Here is a 7,268-nt window from a genome sequence, read left to right as displayed (position 1 = left end):
ACGTATGTTTTGTGCATGTCTGTACGGCATTAAGGTTCCATCAGGGTACTCATCTAACATGAAAAGATTTGTAACCTGTATACACCCATTTGTGTCTCCCCAAAACAAAACCCAGTGATGAGTACCTTTCGCGTCGAATCATAATCGAATGAAGTGAAAGTGTGGAAGGTCTAGTGTTGCAGAAAGTTTTATTTTCTTTTCTCTTCTCTCTGTATGTGAAAACTTATTTTTAAGAAAACAGCCAATCCAATTTGGTTGGTCCATGATATAGGTCCGATATTAGTGTAGTTGGATGGGGCTTGCAAAGACCTTTCCAATGATATATTATAAGCCCAATTCCGATGAATATTGAGGAAGTTATGGCCAATTTACTAAACTGGGCCCGGTTTGAGCTTTATATGCGGCCCAATGATCTAGGGGAGGGCCTAATATGATTTATCATTCCTAATGCAATTAGGAATGGTTTTAGTCTTCTAGATTCTTCTAGAAGGCTCTTTTCATTCCTAATTCAATTAGCATTGATAAATTGACTTTTGTTGACTTTTCAGAGTTTTAATCAAAATCAAATAGCATTTTCGAAGAAATTATATTATTTTATCCTCCAGTACGGTAAACTTATCGGATTTTCGAAAATGCGTTAAAATCAAGCTTGGCGTCTGACCCCAGGCCTTGGCGCCTGGCGCTAGCCATTGGCGCCTGGCGCTAGTGCTGGTGCCTGGCGCCAGATAGCCAGGGTTGGCGCAAGCTCTGTTTTCTGAGCGTCAGACTCTGTTTTGATAATTTATCTTTTTTGGCTTATTTTCTCTATAAATATCATATCAAATACCCCGTTTTCATTCATTAACAATCAGTTTTCATTCGCAAATCATTAATTCTCTAGCATTCTTTAATTCATTCATCTCTCTCTCTCTTTCTTTCTTTTAAAAACTTTGTGTTTTTTATACAAAATTCCGCATTCGCAAGATCTAGAAACACCTAGCCATATTCGAAGTTGCCTTCGCCCTAGACGTGAAAGGTTTTAATTACTGAGGGTTTGGTCCCAAATCTCTCTTTCAATTATTTAATTTAATTGTTTGTTTATTATTTTCCTTGAAGTTACTAACGCGTGTATTTTGTTATTAGAAAGAGGTACGAGACATCAAAGTAAGTACTTTAATGGTTTTAATTGATATTATGATGTAGAAATCATGTTTACATTGTTATTATGATATTCCTAGTATCATGTCTAGGGTAATTTTAATATTAAATATGATTGTTACGATGCTTCCTATGTTCTTCCTAATATTTATGATTGTTAGTATCATGTAAGGTTAAAGCTTTGATTTTTATTGCTTAGTGACATGCTAGGGTTTGTTATTAATCTTGTTAGTATCATGCCTAGGATCTTGCTATGTCTATTATGATTTAATATTAACATGAACATGATTATTATTATAATTGTTATAATTTATGATGATTATGAATATTATTATTATTATGATGATTATTATAATTTATGATGATATTATTATTATTGTGATTATTATTCATGATTATCGTTATTATTATGTTGCTTGATATTTATTTATTGTTATTGCTTGATCACGCCTTTTATGCATGTTTAAAGGGAATTTATACTTGTAATCACGCTTAATAAGATAATTAATAATCTTGCTTAGGGTTAATTTGATTATAATTCAAGTGATCGCCAATAATAGATTTATTTGTGCATTAATATTCAACCAACATAGATAAACAGGTTTAGGGTTAATCTATTGATTGCATATTAATTAAAAAGCGCACATGAATACGATCAGAATAAAGTAGAGGCCTATTATTAGGGCAGGTTCAATCTCTTTTAGGTTGGATCTGTACCATCATCCCCGAACCCTTATTTGGTTCAAGACCTTATGGAGTTGACGATCTCTTGGATCGTTAAGGGTGTAACCTTCATCCTATGAACGGTTTACAAGTTCCTTAAAAACTTGTTGGCGACTATTTTGCTCTATCTTCTTCCCTTTTGGACGCCACCGTACTTTAGTGTATGATCACAGTGGGGTTCGAGCTAGTGGGATTAAGGAATGAATTTATTCCCCCCACAGTTTTTTGGCGACTCCACTGGGGAGGATTTCTATTTTAATTCCTGAATTTGTTTCGGCAATGATTTAGAATGAGTGGATGAGACTCGAAAAGTTCTAAGCATTTCATGTGCGTAATTTTGATTAACATTATTTTCATATGCATAAAAAGATCTCATTGGAAAGAACATCCGTAATGAGTTAAAAACATAGGATTTTACACATAGGAAATTTGAGGAATGTCTTTCACAACTAGGACTGAAATAACACCGCGCGAAACTGGAAAATTTTATCGAGCACAGAAAGCTGTTGAGGCATGTGGGAAGTAGCGTCAGGGGCCAGAGCTTGGTGCCAGACTTTTAGCCATAGCGCCAGACGCCAGTATTGGCGCCAGGCGCTACAGTTAAAAACTGGCGCCAGTCTCTGTTTGCTGGCGCCAATTTCCCCCAATACCGAGCCAGAAATTTACGTTCTAATTTTGACCGGTTTTTCGTATTGTATGCTCGATCCTACTTCCTGATTGAATTTTTTCTCACTTTTCTGAAACCCATATGTGTTCTACATATGGACATAACTCTCTGGGAATTCATGCTCCATTTACCCGATTGAACACTCCGTGCAACAAAGGGTACATCCGAGATGTTGAATTCACCGAACCATGGAAGCGAGTTTTTTCTAAAACTCGCGGTGTCCCATCTACACGCGCCAACCCTTCACGGTTAGGCTTCCGCGCGGTGCATTCGGAAAATTAACCATGGACCTCTTTGACTAAACCATATCCCGAACTTTAGAGAACTAGAGCCATGGTTAGGTTGCGAACGCATTGCATCATATTGTGCCTACTTGACTAATTGTGCATTATTTGTTGTGCATATATATCTATGTTTCTCTTAACCGTTTGTTGACTTGTGTTAAGACTAAATAAATAAATTAATGACTTAAAGAACTTTGCCCAATTAATTAATTAATTATTTAATTTGAATCAATAAAGTCTAATATTTTAATCGGAATTAAGCCAGTACGACTTTAGGCATACCCCAGTTGACTAATAACACCGAAAACAGTCCCAAACCGAAGCTCCACTATTGGCGCCAAGGTCTGAGCTGTAGCGCCACACTATGGTGTATAGCGCCTGACGACAGATATGTTGTCTGGCGCCAAGATCCACAGTGTGACGCCAATCCTGTCGCTTGGCCGACAGTTCTGATTATTTGTCGAGTCATCACCTAGGGTTTAATTAATCAGTTTTCTGTTTAATTCGGTTAATTTTGCTGTCAATAATATTTAATTGAATCATCAATCGAGTCTCAGTCACATAGTCTAGCCACATGGTCATGACACGAGTCTCGACATGTCACCTACACTCACTAGTCTTAGCACACACTTTGAGTATATGTCACCATGACCATGTCTTAGGTTCATGCATGAGTCGGTCATTTCCGTCATTTGAATTGGGGGGTTACTATCTATTCCTAATTCTTCATATCCCTCCACCTAAATCTTCTTCACATTCTTTCATCTTTCTTCACTTCCACCATCCATCGCATGTTGAATAAAGTTTGAGTCAAATAATTAACAATAAGTATCCCCAAATTCCTTTCCCACAGTACTTGGTCGAGGAGAGAAGGGCGATTAATCAAGGACAACCTCTTTATTCAAGTCTCGCTTTTTTATAAATCGATTCGTCAAAAGAGGAAGGCTAAGAAGATAATGGCAACTCAAGAAGAAGTCAATGGTCTTAAGAACCAACTAGCTACCGTGACTAAGACACTGAAGCTTCTCGCACTCAAGATCGATGACCCCGTGAAGCAACAACAGATGAACCTCATGCAAGAGAGTCTAAGCAAGCTATCTAGTGACTATAAATTTCAGGGCATGAGTTCACAAGGGGTCTCGCTGGACAAGGAACTTCTTCCGCATAAGTTCAACGCCACTGACATCCCTAAATTCAAGGCAACATATAACCCTTACTTCCATCTAAGAGCTTTCGAAACTATAATAAACATTAAGGGTATCGATAAGAAGGTTTTCCCCTCTCTGTTCTCACTATCTCTTGAAACCGTTTGCCAACAATGGTTCTTCTCCCTTGACAAAGAGAAAACCTCTACCTGGGAATCGATAGTAAACGCTTTCGTTGATAGGTACAAGTGCAATATCCAAGTTGAAACCGACCATAGACAACTTGAGATGCTAAGACAAAAAGAGAATGAAGGTTTTACTTCTTTCTTTAATAAATGGAGGGAAACTTCCGCCAAGATGATTGAGGTCCCCACCGAAAAGGAGTCTGTGAGGATGTTTGTCAAGAATCTCCAAGAAAAGTATTCAAAGCATTTAAAATATCAACACAACTTGAATACTTTCAAGGCCGTTTATGACATCGGAATTGAAATCGAAGATGACCTCGCAAAGCAAAAAGCTACTAACAATAGTAACCACGTTGGATGGAAAGGAAAGAATAACGACAATCCTTCTTCTTCCGAAAACGCCCACTCTAGTAACAATGTTAGTACCTTTGATCTCAGTGAAGTTTTAGCCATAGATTACCAAGGATCTAAGAAGCAACTAAGGAAAGACTTCACCCCCATTGGGATGAGCTACGATACTGCCTTCGATCAACTCCATGTCAAAGGACTCATTACTCCCATTGGACCTATTCAAGATCCCGCACCTGAAAAGAGATTGCCTAGTTGGAATCCAGACGAACACTGCAAGTACCATCAAGGTAGGGGTCATGCTACTGAGAGTTGTTGGAAGCTAAAGGAGGATATCCAACATTTGATTGATAATAACAAGCTTCCAATGCCTCCAGTTAACAAGAAGAGCGAGTGATGATAAAGGAAACAACACAAGACAAGAGGCGAGCTTCAACGACAAGATTTCGTGACCTCTTTTTCTATTTCTTTTTCATTTTTTCCCTTTCCCCAATAAGTCTAGCATAGGCACCTTTTCCTTGTTATTCTCCTTAGATTTATTTTGTAGGATCATTATTTATTTTCTTTTAATAAAATGAGCATTTATTTCCTTATATATGATCATTTCATTTTATTGCATTAAAAAAAAAATCCATGTCGAATTAAGCACAAGGTATACCAATGATTTGAGGCACCCCTTGTAGCCACATCATATCTCTTTTCACCTTTCAAATTTACAATCTTTTCTTCATAAACCACTTTGAGCTTCGTCAAAATGATAGACCTTTCTTTTTCAACCTACATCTACCTAACCTTGGGATGGGATGGTGTGTAACTTATGCAATTCTAAAGAAAGCTTGAGCAAATTCAAAAGATTAAAATAGCAAAAATAGCAAAAAATAAATAAAAGTGTACAAAAGGGCAAGTGTTCCAATGTCTTTGATATGAAAATATCTTCGATAAGAACACGTCTCAGATTACGTCTCTTATCGAGTGCTCGGTACCGTGCCTGAGAAACATGAATGCCAAGTGAGTGATAGACCGCATGATCGAGATTGCTCACACTTATAAAAATAAAATAGATGCTAAAGCAAAAGATAAAAGAGAGCTAAAAAAAAGAGTAGAAACTCAAGCATAAAAATATAAAGATTCAAAAGCGAGGTTGCACACCTTGGGGGCTTATCTAGGGTCTTGAGCCTTTACCCCCTTCTTCTATAACCTTTAGCCTAACCGCGTTACAACCCTTAAAAGACCTTTTTGAGGTATACACACTTGTGCGAGGTTCGGCTAGAGCTACGTTCGGCCTGATTCCTAACGGATACGTAGGCAACCTCACATCGAGGTGCAGCCGTAATAAAAATGCATTTATATTCACATTCACACACTTACACCATGATCATATCAAGGGATTTCCTATGCTCATCCCTATTCATTTAGAGCTAGACTTGGGGGCTTGATCCCTACATCATTAGATTACCTAGCCTAAGAGTCACCACCATTTGACTCTTTTAACAAATAATATCTTTCCACACACTTAGCTCTTGAGGCCTAGCTTTAGTGTCACTATCACACACATCACACATACATGACCAAATATACTTCCCTTAGGAACCCTTTGTCATGAAATCTTAACACGTGTTGAAGCATACCTTATCATATCAACATCACTCATAATTGTCATTACATAGAAGCATGAAGTACTTAGCCTCCGTGCCTAAGTTACCCAAATACTTTCATCATTGAGTCAACCATTGAGATAGCCTAGGATGGATTAATCCTTGCACCTTGAGAGATAGTATCAAATGACATTTGACTAAGCTCATTCAACATGCATCTTCAAACTTTCGATTCTTTTTCGCGTCTTTCTTTTTCGGGAGAAAGTCGGTACCCTCCACAAAAATGACGGAAAATTTTTGCTTTTTTGCATTATTTCGAGTCGCACGATCACATTACAATGCACACACGATTCATGTACACATTGAGTCATGTCGTGTCATATCACCTTGATTTGAGTCTAACACATGTGTTAAAAACTTTGAGTAGAGTCAACCTCGAGTCAATCACAGCGAGTCAAGATTATGCCTTGAGTCGTGTCAAGTCAATGAGTTAAGCAATGCTAAACCTTAGGTCAACCCTAAGATGATTAAAAAGATTGGAAAAGTTCTATAGTCAAAATAAATACAGGTGCAGCAGAACAGGGAAGACCATATCACATCGTTCGGCGACAGAGTCAATTCTTGACGCCAGAGATATTTCAGCAGCAACAGAGCTTGAAGCCTCTCAGAAAGGTGATTTCGACTTCATACAACAATTTCGGGTTCCTTGGTACGCCAGTTAGCCGTTATAAGCAATTTGACATGATCAAGTAGTCGGTTTGATTACAGTCTAAGTGATCGACCTGACGAAAGATCGTCTCACTTAGCTTAAGCGCCTAAACACTGGCTCATTACAATCAGTTCAAAAGCAAGCACTTAAACGACAACATTTCCAAATATGGATTGTCGCGCATTCTTATTAAACGACAAAGTTTTCCAAAAATTGGATTGTCACCCCCAATGGATTGTCGTGCATCTTCTTCAACGACAATTTTTCCAAGATTGGATTGTCATATCTGGCAAAGTTTCCAAGCGTGGATTGTCGTGCTCCTTCTTTGTTTGGCAATTTTTTCCAAGTTTGGATTGTCATACATTCATAGATCGCTGGCAAGTTTTCTGAAATTGGATTGTCATACACCCAGTTCCCTATAGCAAAATTTCCCAAAGGATTGTTGTAAGTCTCTATTCATCATAAATTTTGGCAA

This window comes from Chenopodium album, chromosome 9 (assembly GCF_948465745.1).
Source record: "Chenopodium album chromosome 9, dcCheAlbu1.1, whole genome shotgun sequence".
NCBI classification, from domain to species: Eukaryota; Viridiplantae; Streptophyta; class Magnoliopsida; order Caryophyllales; family Amaranthaceae; genus Chenopodium; species Chenopodium album.
Note: the sequence above shows the minus strand (reverse complement) of the source record.